Source organism: Cuculus canorus, chromosome 13 (genome assembly GCF_017976375.1).
Source record: "Cuculus canorus isolate bCucCan1 chromosome 13, bCucCan1.pri, whole genome shotgun sequence".
Taxonomy (NCBI): domain Eukaryota; kingdom Metazoa; phylum Chordata; class Aves; order Cuculiformes; family Cuculidae; genus Cuculus; species Cuculus canorus.
The window spans coordinates 19,820,576-19,838,149 of NC_071413.1; positions in this window are offsets into that span (position 1 = coordinate 19,820,576).

The window sequence follows — 17,574 nt, forward strand, 5'->3', positions numbered from 1 at the left end:
ATTGTTACTTTTTATTAAAAATGAAGGAAAAGAAATGGGGACAAATCAATGATTTCCCCTTAACCCTTCAGAGCCATGAGAGTGTCCTTGCAACAGTTCTTGCTCTGCATGACGCCAGCAATTCAGAGCCACGGTACGCAGAGACGTTCCTCGTATTTCCCTTTCTTCACTAATTAGACTATTTTTTCAAAACAACTTACCAAAATGAACAGAGACAAGACATTGACAAGCTATTAAGTGTGTACTGAAAACGCACGTACCCTAGCACATCGGGACGGTCGCCTGCACGCTGCTGGCTGTAACTGTACCCAAAACACAAGGAGAAAGGGCTTTAGTTTCTCCGAGCCCTGAGCTGATTGCAATATATGGGTTCAGAGTGGTTTCTGAAAATTCAAGACATTTTCTTAGAGGTCACATCACATCCATACAACACAACACAGCCTTTGTTTATTTAATTTCACTTCCGTGTTCTAGATCCCTTGTTTGTCAGCCTTAAGAGTAACTTGTGTAACCATAAGCTGCAGTTAATGTGGCAATTCGCCCAACATCAGACAGGTTTCATTAAATCCTCAGGTTTTCTGTAAAATATATAGTGGAAAAGATTATGTTCCACAGTTTGTTTTTTTAATGCAAAACAGACCAAGTACACTGAGCTACATTAATTACTCTGCAAGCTATACAGGAGAAGCAGAGAGGCGTTTTTATGAGATATGGTTATTATTAAAACACAAGCATATGCATATTAATTACAACTGTTCATTAGAGGACATTCAAAATATTTTTGCTCCAGACCATGGAACAATTATCCTGGGAAAACACTTCATCGTTTTTCTAGTCTGCTCTCCGCAGCGCAGTGGTTACATTTATTTGTTGTCAGAGGCGAGTGCTATTTTCTCTAATGGATTGGCATTTCCAGGTCGGCTGAGGTCAATCCATAACAGCAATGTTTCAGGGCTGTTCCTGCATTATGCAATCAACGCTGGGCTCCTTCAGCCTGGAGCCATTCAGGGTTTGGAGACAGAGCTGAGCTGGCTGCCAGCAAGAAGAAAGCCAGCTTGTGGAAAGAGATTGATTTCAGTAAAGGATAAACTCACATTCACTAAATGCCTAACACTTCTAAATCAATTAGAGCAGGGCAGAGATGGAAGGATACATGATGTCTGCTAGCGAAGACTTTGAAACTATTATTTTCAGAGACTTAATTTCCTTTTTTGATATGCTTGGAATAACATTTGTTTCCTCAAGACTTAACCATCCAAGTTCAGGGCAGGAACATTAACCCATGTTAATAGTTCTGATAATTTTCTCAGAGATGAAAATTTGTTTGCATTCACAGAAATAAAAGTACGCTCAGGCTCTGAGAAAGGTGTCTTTGCCTTCTTCCTCATTTCTGGTTTACATATTCATTTCATTTTTTAAAACAAGCAGAAGCTTCCCAAAGGAGTGGGTAGCAGATTCAGAACGCCACAAGTCAACCAAGCATGACAGTATGTTCCCAGGATCCTCCAAGCAATTTTCTCTCTCCGAAGATCTCCCTTTTACCCCACTGTTACAGAGGCTGTGATCGCTGCAGAACTAGGCAGGGAAATCTCTGTTTTCCTTGAAGTGTGATTTTCCAACACATCTTTTAGACAATGGTTGGGTTTTCTTTTCCCTTTTGTTAAATCCTGAACTTTCACACAGACAACAATGTCTAAATGAAACTTCCTTGCATCTGAAGATGGAAAAATATTTTCTTCCCTCAAAAAAAAACCACACACACACACACACACAAAAAAAGAAGAGTCCTCAAGAAACTGAAAATAATAATTTTCCTACCTTTACATTTGCAGAATAGACAAGACTTCAGGCTGATAACTCTTAGCATATGCTGTACGAAGCACCAGCACCCCCTCAAACAGCCCATTTCCACACCTCTCAAAGGTGTTAAGTAAGACTTTGACCTTCTGTTCACAGTGGTGATAGGCCATGCATCCTCATTGAAATGTATCTCCATTTATTTCTTAGTCTAAGGAAAAAGCTCTTGAGAATAAACGTTAATTTAAGCCCACTTCAATGGGAGTAGAGGCATTAATAACTTAAACCAAGCCAGAAAGATATTCAGATCTATATGAAAACCTATATGCCAGAAAAATTTAGAAGCCCCTTCTTCCTGACATAAAAAAAGAATTCATTATTTTCAGCGAAAATCTTTTCAATAATCTCTTTCGTCTGAACACACTATCTTAAATATTTCTGTGTAAAATCTAGAGACCCAAGCCTAAAACGCACCTCTCAAGCAAGCAGCACTGAAGCATTGATGCTAATTTTGCTCCTAAGGACTCACACTTTCCATTCTGTTTATAATTCTGCAAGGTAACCTCAGTTCCCCAAAGTAAACATCTCAAAGATACATAAATCACTTCTTAACAAACAAATACGCTATCGTGTACATACAGCTTACTACTGCTTCCATATAACATTTCCCAAGATGCTTCTGACCTCCACTTCTTCATCTCATAAGAAGCCCATAAGAGGCACAAATATTCCTAAAGAAACCAGGGGAGTGTTTAAAACCCTTCAACGCTACCATGAAAGCATGAATAAAGCAAGCAAAAGATCAGCTGTCAAAGTGGTAGAAGACAAGACAAGCAGGCTTTTCGTATCCGTCCTGAATTTTCTGCCAATGAGATATTGCATGAAGTTTGCAAAGGTAACCGAAACGCTACAAAACAAGTTTCAGGCTGACACAACCTAAATGAATTTTTCGGTTTCAGCTGACTGCAATACAACGTCTGCTTCCTCCAGCATGCAAAGGTTAATAACTTCTTCCGTGAACAATCCGAGTGTGCTTGCACAGTGGTAATGTGGTGGGAGATGCAGGAGATAAGTGATGCAAGTACTCTACCTCTTCATCTCACCACTGGGGATCACGGTGTCTCTGGAAATATTCTTTGGAGGCTGCTAATGAAGCCTGTATTAGTCACAGCGCACAACAACGAGGTACTCGCGCTCCCTCTTCTTGCTTTTGAGCAACGGAAGCACAATGAACTCGTCTTAGGTATTGAAGTAAAACAGGGATTTCAGGCTACCTCCTGATCATCCCTAATACAAGTCATTGCACCCTGAACAAACAGACAGAGCCATAAGGAACGCAGGGAAGCACAGTGCTTGGACCCCCCTCGCTGTGCTAACAGACCGAGCGCTACCTCCTGCTTCACTCTGGACAAATATAAACAATACACCACGGCACAAGTTCAAAATGTGCAAGTGCAAACAAGTGGAACCAAACAGGCAGGGACCCTGGGCTAAGGGACAGCCCTCGCTCAACATACCATCTCCAGGCAAGGAGGGCAGGCCGTTTTGAAACGGATATTAAAATGCTTGCTACAGGCACTTTAAGACTAGGGGCTAACAGTAAGAAAATTATGATAAGGTTACCCAGCCAGCACAACTTACTCGGAATCTATGTTTGGAGTCAGTAACTACATTTTAAAGTGATGTCCCAACACCTGAAAAGATAAAGAAACTATTCCCCAGATTAAAAGGTATAGCTGAAAGACCAAGCACAAATTATTTATACCACATAGTTTTGGCAGAGAGAAAAAAAGCTGGAAATAGATTAAGAAAGCAAACGAACACATCAGGAAAAAAATTACTAGTATTTTGCTCTGGACAAATCTGTTACAACTAAATCTCAGTCTAAAACTTTATCAGCACTGAACATGTGCAAAATTCCACTGAAGACAATAGGACATAGTTATATTTTCAAGTGTTTGATAGATCAGGGCCTTGCCTCCCAGGGAGAACTGTTTGCTCAGCAGTCTGCTTACTGCTGGGGAAGATATTATTTCTTTCCTTTGCTGCAGCCACTATGGTCTCTTTTATACTGTTAAGCCTCTGCAAACCTGCTATTGCAAATGTTTTGTACCATCCAGTCCACACATGCTGTCATCTCAATTGGCCCAATCCGGTGTTTAATCACATCCTGGTTTCGGCTGGGATAGAGTTAATTTTATTCCTAGTCGCCGATATCGTGCAGCGTCTGGGATTTAGTATGACAATAAGGTTGATAACACACTGCTGGTTTTAGTAGAAGCACTGCTTAGCAACAAGTAAGTCAAGAACTTCTCGGCTCCGCATGCTCTGCCAGCGGGGAGGCGCCCGAGGAGCTGGGAGGGAGCCCAGCCAGGACAGCGGAGCCAAGCTGGCCAAAGGCACAGCCCATGCCATAAAGCATCCTGCTCAGTGTATGAACTGGGGAGTTGGCCAGGAAGGGGTGCTCACGCCCAGGGACAACCTGGGCAGCACTCACTGGGTGATGAGCAATTGCACTGTGCATCACTTCTCTGTATGATCTATTATTGACATTATTCTCGCTGCCTTTTGCTGTCCCATTAGTCCATCTGCAGCTCAACACATGAGCTTTACTTTTCTTCACCCTCCTCCCCACCTCGCTGAGAGGGCAGGGAGGTGAGAGAGCACCTGCATGGTCCTTTAGTTGGTGGTTGGGGGTTAAACCACAACAAATCAGTGCCTCCCAAACATATTCCCTATCATTTTGAAATTAGGAGCAACGGTTTTGCTGACAAACAAACATGCACAATGACAAATACTAAGTCGATAGAAGATGGTCTGACACCTACCATAAATCAGCGTTACGCTGTTTAAGTCAGTAAGGCAAGATCACCAGCTGAAAGTGTGGCTTATGTGCAGATAATGAAAAAACCACCACTTAATCACAACCGTTCCCTCCCATATTTGCACTTAGCTATAGGAGAAGACTATATTTTTACTACAAGGCTACTGAACTGTTTTCTCTGAAATATATATTCTAATAAAACTATGTTAGAATAAACACACTGTAGGATCTTACAAGAGTTATTGCAGTCGAACCGCTGCCAGATTTCAACTGCATGACCCAGGCAAAACCTTAAGATGCTTTCTTGCACACTGTTCCTTGGAGATTTCATCAATTTCTGAATTATTACATTTTTCTTGTGGTTTTCTTGTCTCCCTTGTGCCAGCACTGGCATGTGCATTAGGAAAAAGAAACATAGAAACCCAAAAAAAGGCTGCAGTCCTAAAGGACAAAAAGCTCACAGCTGTAGGGAATGCAAGAGAAGTATCGTATACAGAGCCTGGAAATAAGTAGGAAAGCTTCTCCATGTCCATTTAATTTTGTTCTAAAATATGGATATTGGTTGCCACAGAAGTTTCTCCGTTCGTTCAGCAGCAAACAGGTAAGGAATCACAGAAGGGAGGCGGAGGGAAGAAAGCTTCTTGTTTGTGCGCATCAACCAAGCACTCTTCTCCAAGGGAAGACTGATTTCAGTATTAAAGCACTGGATGAGGACCCTGGAGATTTGAGTTTAGTCGTGTCTCTCTCACAGACCCTTAAGCGTGTCCTTAGGCAATACGCTACCCTACCTTTTAAATGGATGCAACATTTTTCCAGTTTCTTGCCCCGAGACTTCTGCCTTTCTGCCGTACACTCCTAAGGGCAGAGAGAGCTCATACGGAGCAGCACCTGGCATGAACACTTCCCCGCATTGCTCGGGGCACCCGCTCAGCACCAGTGCAGAAATAAGCCAGCCAACATCTGGCTTATCTACCACAGCATCTTCGATCTACCAAAGAAAATCTAGAGGCAAAAGTTTAAGTTATCTAGTTCTGGGAAATCACACAATGTACACATAGAGCTTTGTTTCCTAATGGTGAGTCCTCTTGCTAAGTAAGTCCTTTTGATAAAAACCTCTCATTCGCAGGAAAAATACTCAGGAAGGACTGATTATCAATAGACTCTCCGTCTCTAAGCATGCAGAGAGCTGAGCTTAACTCTGAAGAATATGAATTACCTTATCCACGTAGTGGCCTCGTTAGTCATGCTCACTAAAGATGGTTTTCAATAATACAATGAAAATTGAAAAGACCATAAATAAATTGAATTTCATATTAGACTGAACACCATAATAGTTGCACTATTAATCTGATTCAACAAAAACGTGAATTTGGATCTGACATCCTGTGTCCATTGCTCAAAAGCAGCCACTATTCATCACTATAAGAAATAGCACCAAGTTCAATTCTCAGGAGAATGCCCTGGAAAACTCCGTTAAGTTCTATACTGAGGATTGGGAATTGCATGAAAGATAAAGTATGTAATGAAACACACATGCAGTAAGAGCTACGTAGAACATATGAAACGCAGAAACACAGCAAACCCATACTTTCATCCAGGAAGACCCTTGCAACATCACCTATGTGTCCAATTCACTGATGGGCTAAAAACACCATCTTGAGAATATAATAAAATAAATCCTGACCTCATCCCCTGCTAACTGCCCTTGTTTACTCCCACTGTATGGCCTAACCATGGGATCCTATAACTTCATTTACTTTACCGTTACATGAAAGGAAATTCTAACCCTCTTAAGCTGAGTGTAAAAGAGCACTAAAAGCACCTTTAAAACTGCAGAGAGAAACGGGTATGTAAATTTGAAGTGCCTTGCTCTAAGATTACATTCCGTCACAGTGCTTACATAAAACTAGAAAGGTGCACTATGTTTCAAGACTTAATTAAGAATATAATTTCACTTTTAAGGACAGAAAATATATTTTGACATTTTTATATATTAGACCCCTATGGGTGCGTGTAGATCCATAATGTGTTCAATATATTTTGTTAATATAGGACTGATTTTTCAGTGTAGGCTGCTGATCTTTCTGTTAGCATGTTTGAATTCATGAATAAAAATCAAGAGTCAAAGTTGGAACCCTATTCAAACATCATCAAGAAGCTTTGGGGTCATTTAATGTAATGGGAACATACAATAAAACACATTATTTGTCATTTAGAGTAAAAGCATTAGAAGAGGACTCATCAGCTTTCCATTAGGAAGCAGATTTAATAACCTATCCACCTATAGGTGATACTATAAAATTGCACTAATACTACTGTAAATGCACTGGAAAGAAACATGAGAGAAGGAAAATAGCTGAAGGAAGCTGTTACATCAGCTACTTCTTAATTCTTTTGCCATTTGGATTACTTAAAGTGAAATAAAATCTTTTGGCAAATTTTAAATAGTATGAAAAATGCTCTGTATCCTTGTCAGCTTAGTTTTGAATGGGAATGAGCTTTGAAATCCTAAAAACCGCTATGAAATAGAATTTCAGGTCTACATACAGCTCTGATGATACGTTTGTTCAAAATCCACAGTACTTGAATGGCACTTTGCTGTGTCTTTGACTGCAAAAACTTAAATTCATTCTTTGGCAACTCTACATACCAAAGGCTGACAAGATGGTGATCCGAGGAACACGGCACCTTTTGGCAGAGGTGCTGTTAGGATGGGTTCCGATTGGGTGTTTGTTTGCTGGTTTGGGTTTTTTTAAAATAAATACCATATAATAACTGGCTTTTAAATATTTGAAATGGATTACTTCTTTTTCTCTTTGAACAGTTTAGAGGCTATAAATTAAACCGCTCTGTCCATAGCAGTCTCCATTCCTAACCAAAACGTTGGTTAGCACCTCGAATCCTGTGTCCGGTTCTGGGCCCCTCGCTACAAGAAGGATGTTGAGGCTCTGGAGCGTGTCCAGAGAAGAGTAACGAAGCTGGTGAGGGGGCTGGAGAACAAGGAGGCTTTAAATAGCCTCTTTAAAGCCAGGGAGGGAAGGAGAGAAGGAATACTGGTGAGCAAATAATGACTGCAGCTGCTCAGAAAATGGGAAAGCTGTCTTCTTGAAGAAAGTCAGTTTCATGTTTACTTGATCAAGTTTGCAGTATTCTTCCCCACTTCAAAACACTGAGCTGTACCTTTTCTCCCCTTGACAAAAAAAAAAAACTCAATAAAATTAAGAATAACCGGGATCGCCATTTCCCTCCCTCTTTCCCTCCAAGTTCTTGTCACGTGTGTGCATGCACGCACATCAACACCCCAGCCCCTCCAGTCTTACTCAACTTTAGAAAGCATTCCAAAACAATGGAGACAGCGTCTGGGATTTTATTTTGACCAAGTCAAAAGCCAAGAAACTGTTGAATGCTTTCAGCAGAGATATTGCAAAAAAAAAAAAAAAAAAAAAAAACCCGAAATTGTGAAAGCCCACATTTTTTTGAGAAACCTTCATAAATTCCAACTACGGCACTCAGGAAAATTCCTGGGAGTGTGATGACAAGTTCAATCAGAATCTGAAAATAGGTTTGGTAACAAAGTGGTAAACAGCAGGTCAGAAAGTTATTCTATCCCTCTTTGCGTCCACGTAGCACATTCCTCTGCTCTTCACCAGCCACTCTTCACAAGAGTTGGAACAGTTTCCTATCTCTAATATATCACACACAAAATAAATCATAAGGATGTAAAATATTTCCTGTTAATGACAGGTCATAGTCATAAATACAGTTCTGAAACACTATAAAATCCAAAGTTTCCAAATCTAGGAGATAAAGGAATTAAAGGTAACAGCTACGACAACCTGCATTTACTGTGTTACTTCAGGTACGGGCTGTAAATGAGCCTCACCTCAAGAGACAGAAGAGGATAAATTACTCCTGTCTTCCCAGAACCTTCCAGCTCCTCACCCATTGCCTTCTCTGTTTCCACAGAAGACATTAAGGACAGAGAGAGTTCACATGGGACAAGAGGGGAGTTCATTTCAGTGTTCATGAACCAGACCCGTCTCAGGGATGTCACAGACACGGAGCCTCCAGCAGCCATCGACAGATTTAGACAAGCAAATTCAACAAAGTGCTGACAAAACATAGTCACGTGCACATTCATTTTTGCCTTATTTTCAGTAATGGCAAAAACCCATAAGATTCTTTTATTGCAAGGCCTAATGCATTTCAGAGGCAATTTGTTATGGGATTCTTTATTACTACCTCTTCTGTAGTTCAAGATCAGACTAATTATGAGGAATATGTCACTACTCAGCCTTTCTACCACCTCACCTGTTCTATTTAATGTTTGTTAAATCCCGATTTTAACTAATCAAATAGGAATGCATTGCTTTTTACTATCTTTGTAAGTATTTGGGATTCAAAAAACCAGAAGCAAACTATATTGCATTCTGGGAATTAGGCTAATACTAAAAGAAAATTTTCCATTTAAAATAGAGCAGTAATTTCACCTGCTATTAAAGACTGCTGTAAGAGACAGGTGCACTTCAAGGTGTTCCACAAAACTTCATTAAAGCAAGGCTCACAATTGCAGCATCTAAATCAACCAGACACTACAGTCTTGGGACGTAAAAAATTCTGTTCAACAAATCCCAAATTTATTGCTTAAGCAGGACTCGCCTTCCACAGGGCATCCTACGCTCTGAACTGTTTGATGAGCAATTTGTATAAGTTATTATAAACACAAGCCATTAAGTGAATAAAACGCCTCATTTATTTGCTTACCACGATGATACAATTTCCTCTATGAAAAATCTTCACAAACTAAACCTATAATTTCAGTTTTGCCTTTTTTCATGAAGGAAAAATAAGAACTAGGTAATGAAGCGGGGCAGGGGGTTGACAACACACGATACTCTATTCAACTACAACAAACGTTTTACAGAATCACCACATGTAAAAGGCTTCCCAACACATCTAAGCTTTTTAGTCAATTATTCAAACACTATGATGGTTATTGACTACCTCATTTTAGAAATACATATATGTGCACATGTATATAAAAATAAAATTAACACAAAAGCAACAGTTTAAAAGAAGATCCATCAATAATGACCTACAATCAATTACAATTTTTTTTCCAATCAATTGAATCTTACAAAGTCAGCCTACAAAATACACGAAGGAAGCTACCAGAAACCAAGAAACTGCTCGAAGACAGAAGAGCAACTTCCAACAGGGAGGTAATGCAGTGATATTAGCAAAATTAACAGATTTAAAGATGTTTTGGTTATGATACATAGCCCAAAACAGCCAAATCCAGAGCCTGATAGGTTACTTAAGATGACTAAAAAAGAAAGAAAAAAGGGAATTTTATTTATTTATTTATTATTCACCAACTTAAACCTTCCCAAGACTTTTCTTTTTCAAGTCGAGCTTTCAATCAATGGTTCATCAGCTCCAGCCAGAGCACTCGCCGAACTAAAGCACCATCTATGGCACACCAGTTTGGGTATCAGCACTTGCTTGGACGATAAAAAAATATCTGACACCTGCAGAACTGGAAAAATGCCTGAATATTTGTAATATCCTGACAGACTGCCTCTACCCCAACACATCAAACTGTAACAACAAGTTTGCACTGAGGAACACAAATATTTCTTTTCATTACATATGCATTCTTTAGACATTCTGGGCTTATCTGTCACCTACAAGTAAATCACAAAACACTTAGCTGAGGCAGGCTGGGCAATCCTGAGCTCCTGCTCGTGCATCCCAGGACTCCAGCTTCGCTCCCACCGTTCTGCTGCAGGAGACGCAGCGTTCATGTGGGTGGTGCTTCCTGATCCAAGGGGGAAAAGGACCTCATCCCTCTGCGCCTGGTGATGGACGCAGCTGTCACATTGTCTGTCAAAACCCAGCAACTTCATAGTCTCGACAAGAGACAGGAAGGCCTTGCAGGCTCGCCAAACGGCCCCGACGCTTACAACTCTCACCAGCACTAATTCAATAGTCAAGCTGCAACTAGTTCCATCCTGTAGGAAAGGTCATATTTCAAAAACAATCTTATCCTAAATCAGAACGCGAGCTGGAAATGCTGAGGATTCCCCCCACCCCCCGCCGCTGCCCAGCCACCATACAGCAAACAACAACGAAAGGAGATGTCAGCCCCAAGAGTTACAAGCCTCGCAGCTGGAGCATTTCACAAAAGTGATTTTGAAGCAGGAACAGAGAATCTGAGACATTTTAGCATCAAAGACACAGCACATCATCCTTCCCATTAGCTCTAATGGGGGGGGTGTTGTGTAGAAGAGAATTATACACATGTTAAGCATATAAAGGTCAAATAAAAATGTGGATTTTAAGACTGCCATTGTACCTGACCTTTGCTGCTTATATGAGACTTCAGGAAAGAACATTTTCCATAAAATATTGATAAGCCAGGCCTTAAAAAAGCTTAGCGATACCTCACTCATGTAAGACCAATTATTGAAGTATAAATCCAGTAAGAAGAGCGCAGCTTTCTCTCTCAGCAGAGCTGCAGCATGCCCGCGACAGGCTGGTCCGTCGCCCAAGGAACAACCACAGCTCGCACGCCAACAGCGCCACAGCCGGGCTGGGGGTTCAGAGCCTCTTGGTTAACAAACCACCAGCGACCAGGAGAGAAGAGCAAACTCGGTGGTACAAGAACTAAATTTCAAACACCATACAAAGTGAATAATCGAAGTTGGCTTGATGACATCTATAACATTTGCAACTACTGCTCTTTTTTTCTGGTAAATAGAGCCTGAGTGGCATTTAGATCTGCTCTAAAGTTTTGTCCTAAGGAAAAGACAGAATTTCAAGGTATACGAATAGTCTCCAGAGATACTCTGGTTACAAATCCTGCGCTCATCAGCCTGGGTGCACACCAGGGTATAGTGACAGCTGCCTAGGAGGAACCTTAATGAAGATGAGAGCAGTTTTCTCAATTGTAGGTAGTATTCAATGATTTTGTACACAAGAACTCTATACTTCTCTTGGAAAAAGAATAGATCAAAACGTAAAATTACAATGTTCCCAATTAGCAAATGTTGTGAATAAAAAAAACCCAAACTCTCAGAGCGACACAGGGACACAGGTGTAGAGCGAACACCTACACAGCCAAAAGCACAGCGCACCAGGACAGCCAGGAGCCAAGCCCAGCTGCCAGCCCGGCAACTTCTGCAGGAGAGCCTCGATTATCACTCTCTGTGTCAGCATATCAATCGAAAGAACCTTCTCTCCTCCAGCCACAATTTGAGATTAGCCTTTTTTCTTAGAGTGTTTCACTAATTGTTTTTTTCTTCACTTACATCAGCAGGAGACCCAATTACAGCTCTACCTTCAATTTGCAACAACCTCCTCCTTAAATAGCAGGAGTCACCTTTTCACCTTTTATTACAGACGTAGCATAAAGGTCTGATGGGAAAACAGCGCAAATCCTAAATTCCATTTTTCAGAAATAGGATTTTGTAATTGTTGGTCACTTTCCTTGATTTAATTTAAATCACATTTACATACTAACACGATGTGCAAGAAGATATTTTGCAGTTTTAGTTTTCTGCATAGCATTTCAGGTTTTTAACACTGTATAAACTACCTCCTGTTTTACTGATTAAAATCTTTCTTTTTCTTTTTTTTCCCCTCCAGAAGTCCCAGTGTCACTGAATCTACTGTCACTCACTGAAAGTATTTTTTTTTTTTTAATAAATAAGTAGGCCATCTATCCTTGGGCACGCAGACTGCTAACCTTGAAAGCTGCCGTGGGAGGCTGACTGATACGTATTGGACGCACAGAGATGAACAAACTGGGGTAGTATTTAGTTGGAGTAAACACCCAAGATGCTATTAGTTGTGATTTCAAAAAGACAGCTCTCACCTCCACCTGGCAAATGCAATTATGCAACAGAAGCACAGTTCAACAAAATAAACAACAGTTCAGACCAGCAATTCACAGAATGACATGCACTATCTACTTCAAATGCATTTAAGGAACAATGACAATAAATCAAAGCAAAGAGTTCATTCATCTTGGGAACCTGAATCACCAGAAAGCCATGATTTTAAAGTTTTCCCTTTAAAACAATCATAAAATCATAGAATCATAAAATAGTTTGGGTTGGAAGAGACCTTAAAGATCATCCAATTCCACCCCCTACCACGGGCAGGGACACCTCCCCCTGGATCAGGGGCTCCAGCCCCATCCAACCTGGCCTGGAACCCCTCCAGGGATGGGGCAGCCACCACTGCTCTGGGCACCCTGGGCCAGGGCCTCCCCACCCTCATGGTGAAGAAATTCCTCCTTATGTCTAGTCGAAAGCTGCCCCTCTCCAGTTTATACCTGTTCCCCCCCGTCCTATCCCCACAAGCCTTTGTGAATAGTCCCTCTCCAGCTTTCCTGTAGTCCCTTCAGGTACTGGAAGATCATTATAATGTCTCCTCGGAGCCTTCTCTTCTCCAGGCTGAACAACCCCAACTCTCTCAGCCTGTCCTCTTAGGGAAGGTGCTCCAGCCCTCCGATCATCTTTGTAGCCTCCTCTGGACCCATTCCAACAGCTCCATATCCTTCTTAAGTTGAGGATTCCAGAACTGGCCACAGTATTCCAGACGAGGTCTCACAAGAGAGGAGCAGAGGGACATAATCCCCTCCCTCCCTGCTGGCCACGCTGCTTTGGACGCAGCCCAGGACACAGTTGGCCTTCTGGGCTGCGAGCGTATGTTGCCGGCTCATGTCGAGCTTATCATCCAGCACCCCAAGTCCTTCTCTGCAGGGCTGCTCTCCATCACATCGTCCCCCATCACGTACTGAAAACGCGGATTGCCCCGACCCAGGTGTAGGACCTTGCACTTGGCCTTGTTGAACCTCATGAGGTTCTCACAGCCCCACTTCTCCAGTCTGTAAATAATCGGCTAATATATCTTTTAAAACATAAGTTGAATCTTTGAGAAACCCATTAACAATAATTAATATTATTAAGCTTTTCAGAAAAATGAGCCTCCTGAACTCCACTAAGCACAAACTCTTATAACTCAGGATAAAAATCCCACTGTACTCACTGTAGAAAAGGAAGGTTAAAAAGAGATAGGACTGAAACCTTTAGGACACCGAGGGAACTAGCAGGATTGTTCTGCTCTTTACTTTCAGAAGGTAAATGCTCTGAAATAGTGATAAAAAACAGAAGACAACTAATAAGGTTGGTGCTGCTTTTTTTGAGGAAAATGAGTTTACACCTGCAGATAAATTGCCTCTAAAATGGGAGACTCATTTCTAGAAATGCATTATTTTAAACTAATGATGAAAAGCAGTACAACATTTCATAGCTTGTATTTAGATTTTCTTATATAAGGCATAAACGCTAACACATCCCCTTTGAGACTTAGAGTCTGCCTGGATAGTCTCAACCCTTCTCCTAGCAAGAGTCCAAGATCAAAGGATCAACCAGAGATTGTTCACAGAGCAATCAAGAAGTGTCATCCCCAGCTCTGCTTTCCCATCTCTGATGGGTTGGGGGACTCTTTCTGCACTTCAGCCTTATCCTTCAGAAGGCCAGAGCGCATCACGCAGCCCTTTCTGCTGCCTCCCCTCCCCTCGGGCTGTCAGAGAGCCACGCCAGTCTCTGCCTGGTGCAGATCTTAGCAGCACCTGTGTGAAAGGCAGGCACGGCTGCCAGAGATCTCTGCACGTTAGCTTTGATTCTGCTGCACTTTCACACCCTTTCAAGGGAAACACGGCAAATGGAAGCACCTTCAAAAAGGTGCGTGTTTATAGTGACTGGAAGAAGAAGATAATACAGAAAAAGCATCTCAAAACACAGTGTGATATTTGCCTCAATCTACTAGGAATCACAACTTCATTTTAACATTAAACAGTAGCTATGAATAACTATTTGAATACAGTTTAGAACAGGAAATCTAATACTTTAAACTGAAAAAAAAATCCAAAGAGCCAAAATCCACAGTGGAAGCGTAATGCACAGCATTCAAGCCGAGGACTGAAGAACCCACATGTGATTCCTGGTTTAGCTGGAAAGAAACGAAGCATCTGCCCTGCCACACCTTCTGCTGCAGCCTTACACTCAAAACACGCAGTGACAGATCTGTGGGAGGGGAAATAGTCCTGCAGATCATCAAAGCACTTCATCATCAGAGCTGCATCAGGAGTGTGACCCGCATACAGCGAGACCGCTCAAAAGAAAGGTTAGTCCAACTCTAATTAATTTAACATTCTAATAACAACTTAAAGTATTTCGGCTTTGTGAATTCCACTTTGGAGGGAAGGAGGTGCTTTCTAAGGCTTCCTGCTCTGTAACAGGTACATGGCTTTCTTTTGTTCCAGGCCAAACTACTGCAAAATCCACAAAGCCAAGGTCTCTAAACCAGAGTTTTCGCAGTTAACTAGCAGGCAGCACTCTCCAGCTGTTTCGATCCAGTCTTGGTTCATGGAAACAAACCTTTGAGGCTCCTTGCTGAGCCAGACAAGCACCAGAGCTCTGGGAACAACCTCACCCGTTTCCTCAAGGATGGCCAAATACAGAAGGAGTGTTTTATTCCACTGCTGTATCACCCTGTTTCCCTCTCTTTGAAAAGCTTTAATTGTATATTATGCAAAGGTAATTTAAATATTATTGGAAATATGCTAACAGGAGTATATATTTCTTGTAGCTGAATAGCCTGGACCGGCTATAGGATCTGAAAGCACTAAACAGGATCTGAAAGCACAGCAGATGGGAATCAGTTTCTGTGCATGATAAACCAAGACAGATGTTATATTCCAAGCCCCACACACAAAATATCCTTTTCGCTGCCCCTGTCAGTATAATTAATAAATCACACTTACCACAGGGTGACACGAAGACAGAAGGGGTCAGCGCAGGGAAAGCAACACGAGTGGCAGCAGCGTGACAGGGTCTGTCCTCCCGTCCGGTATGCACACACCGCCATCAAACCGCTGAGAGGAGAACACACAGTCTCTGGGCGATGGCATTGCACTGATTGACTGGCACAAAGTGCACACGAGGAACTGCAAAAAACATCATAAACCAGAGAAAAACTCTGGCCCGCTCCATGCTCTCAGGTGCCCTCAAGCAACGATGGCTTCGCAGGCATCACCCTCCAACGTGGCCATCGCTGGGACTCCTCCATGCTAACAGCTGAGCTGGTTTGGAGCGCAGTCAGTGTTGACAGGAAGACTTTGGTTGAAGGGTTTCCACATCAGGTTCAGGCAGAGCTGAAGGTGGTTTTACCACCTTTAGAGACACAGAAGTTCTGAGCCAGCAGCAGCACAAGCTGCCTCAGCAGCAGCCTGACCCGGCACCGACACCTCCAGCACCACAAGTAAAAGGAATGAGGCTTCCTGGGATTTGGGAGGGGCCCAATGGTGCACAGCTGCTAGATCACACCTGTGAACCTGACCTGAAATCAAGAGAGAGAGTGGGGTAAGAGCCTTCTCACAAGGACCAGTGCAAAAGAAGGGTTCCAGGCTGAACAGAACAAGGTTTTTAATACAAAAAGTGACAGGTTTGGCCAAAAATACCTCCTCACAAGGAGCTCAGAGGACAAAGTAACACAGCAAACCACCCATGTACTGCCCACTAGAGCATGCAAGTCACATCAGTTGATTCCTTCGCTTTTAAAAACTAAGCGGTGTGAAAATTGCAAAATTTGAGGAAGGTTTCATTTTATTTTGGCAGGATTATTTACCAAATTTGATGCACATCAATGAATATCTTTATCTATCCTTAACCAGTAGTCATATAGTAAAATAATTTTGTGTTTCCACTCAGAAAAAAACAGCTCAAGCTAACGCATCCTCCTCTCTTCAAACAATAAAATAGTTTACATATATTTGGATACTTACAGGAAACATACTCTAAAGAGCACACACGCATTAAATAGACAGAACATTGCTGGTAGCCAGCAAAGACCCCCTCTTTCCCCAGGAAACCACATTTTTTGAGGAAATGTGCCCCTGTTCCTGTAGTCTTGCTGTGGAGACAAGAGTGATCCCAGCTGCACCTCCTTCACGAGAGCTGCAACAGGCGCCTCCTATAACCTAACGGGCTCAGCACACCTGAAGCAACTAAACCTGGCCATTAAGTAATCACAAACTGCTGCTGACCTTTTAAGTTAGCGATAGCATTGTGGTATATGCAAAAAGAGATTAAAAGAGGTGGAAAATACGTAGAGCCTAAGCAAAATATTCATTTTGAATCACTCACTGACAGCTATAGATCAGCCAGGGAAGCTTATGGGGTTTTCATGTGTGAATAACTTCTTAAGTCAAAAGGAAATTTCTGTCAAAAAAAAAATTAACCTATGAGTTTTCCAAAGAACTGCTTCAGAACCAACGCATCAGTGTTGTATTTTATTTCCAAGGCTCCCTGCGCTGTTCCTGTAATTTCAGCTTCCCCTCAGGGGTGCGTTTGCTCGGGAGGTCTCCCCAGGAGATTCTAGCTTGCACAGCACTCCCATTTTTCCACTTGAGAAATGTGAAAAGAAATGTTTGAGTAAATGCACAGTTTACCGTGCCCCATGAATAGCACCCCGGGATACGCTGCGTGACGTCTTCAATTCTCAGGGCTTGGTTCTTCCGTGCGCGGCGGTGCCTTCCTGCATCGCCCAACGCTGCATGTGCACAGGCAGCGCTCGCTGAGGATGTCTGAAAAGCAGCGTTCCAGGAAGACAGACTTGCTGAAAACCCAGAAACTACCATGTTCTTCTCAACCTTTTCACTTCCAAGGTCAACAGAGCTCCAATATCCCCAGGCCTTATTTAGCAGTCTTCCAAACCACCCTCCCTGTCTGTCTGTCTCTTCCTCTAAATGGCCAGCAGTCAGAAATGCCAGCAGGCAGAGCTACAGAATGCTGTCAAACACACACATGCACAACGTCTAAACAAAAAACCCAGGCCCATAAGGTGAAATCCTAACCATGATGCTGTCATTCTCGTACTCT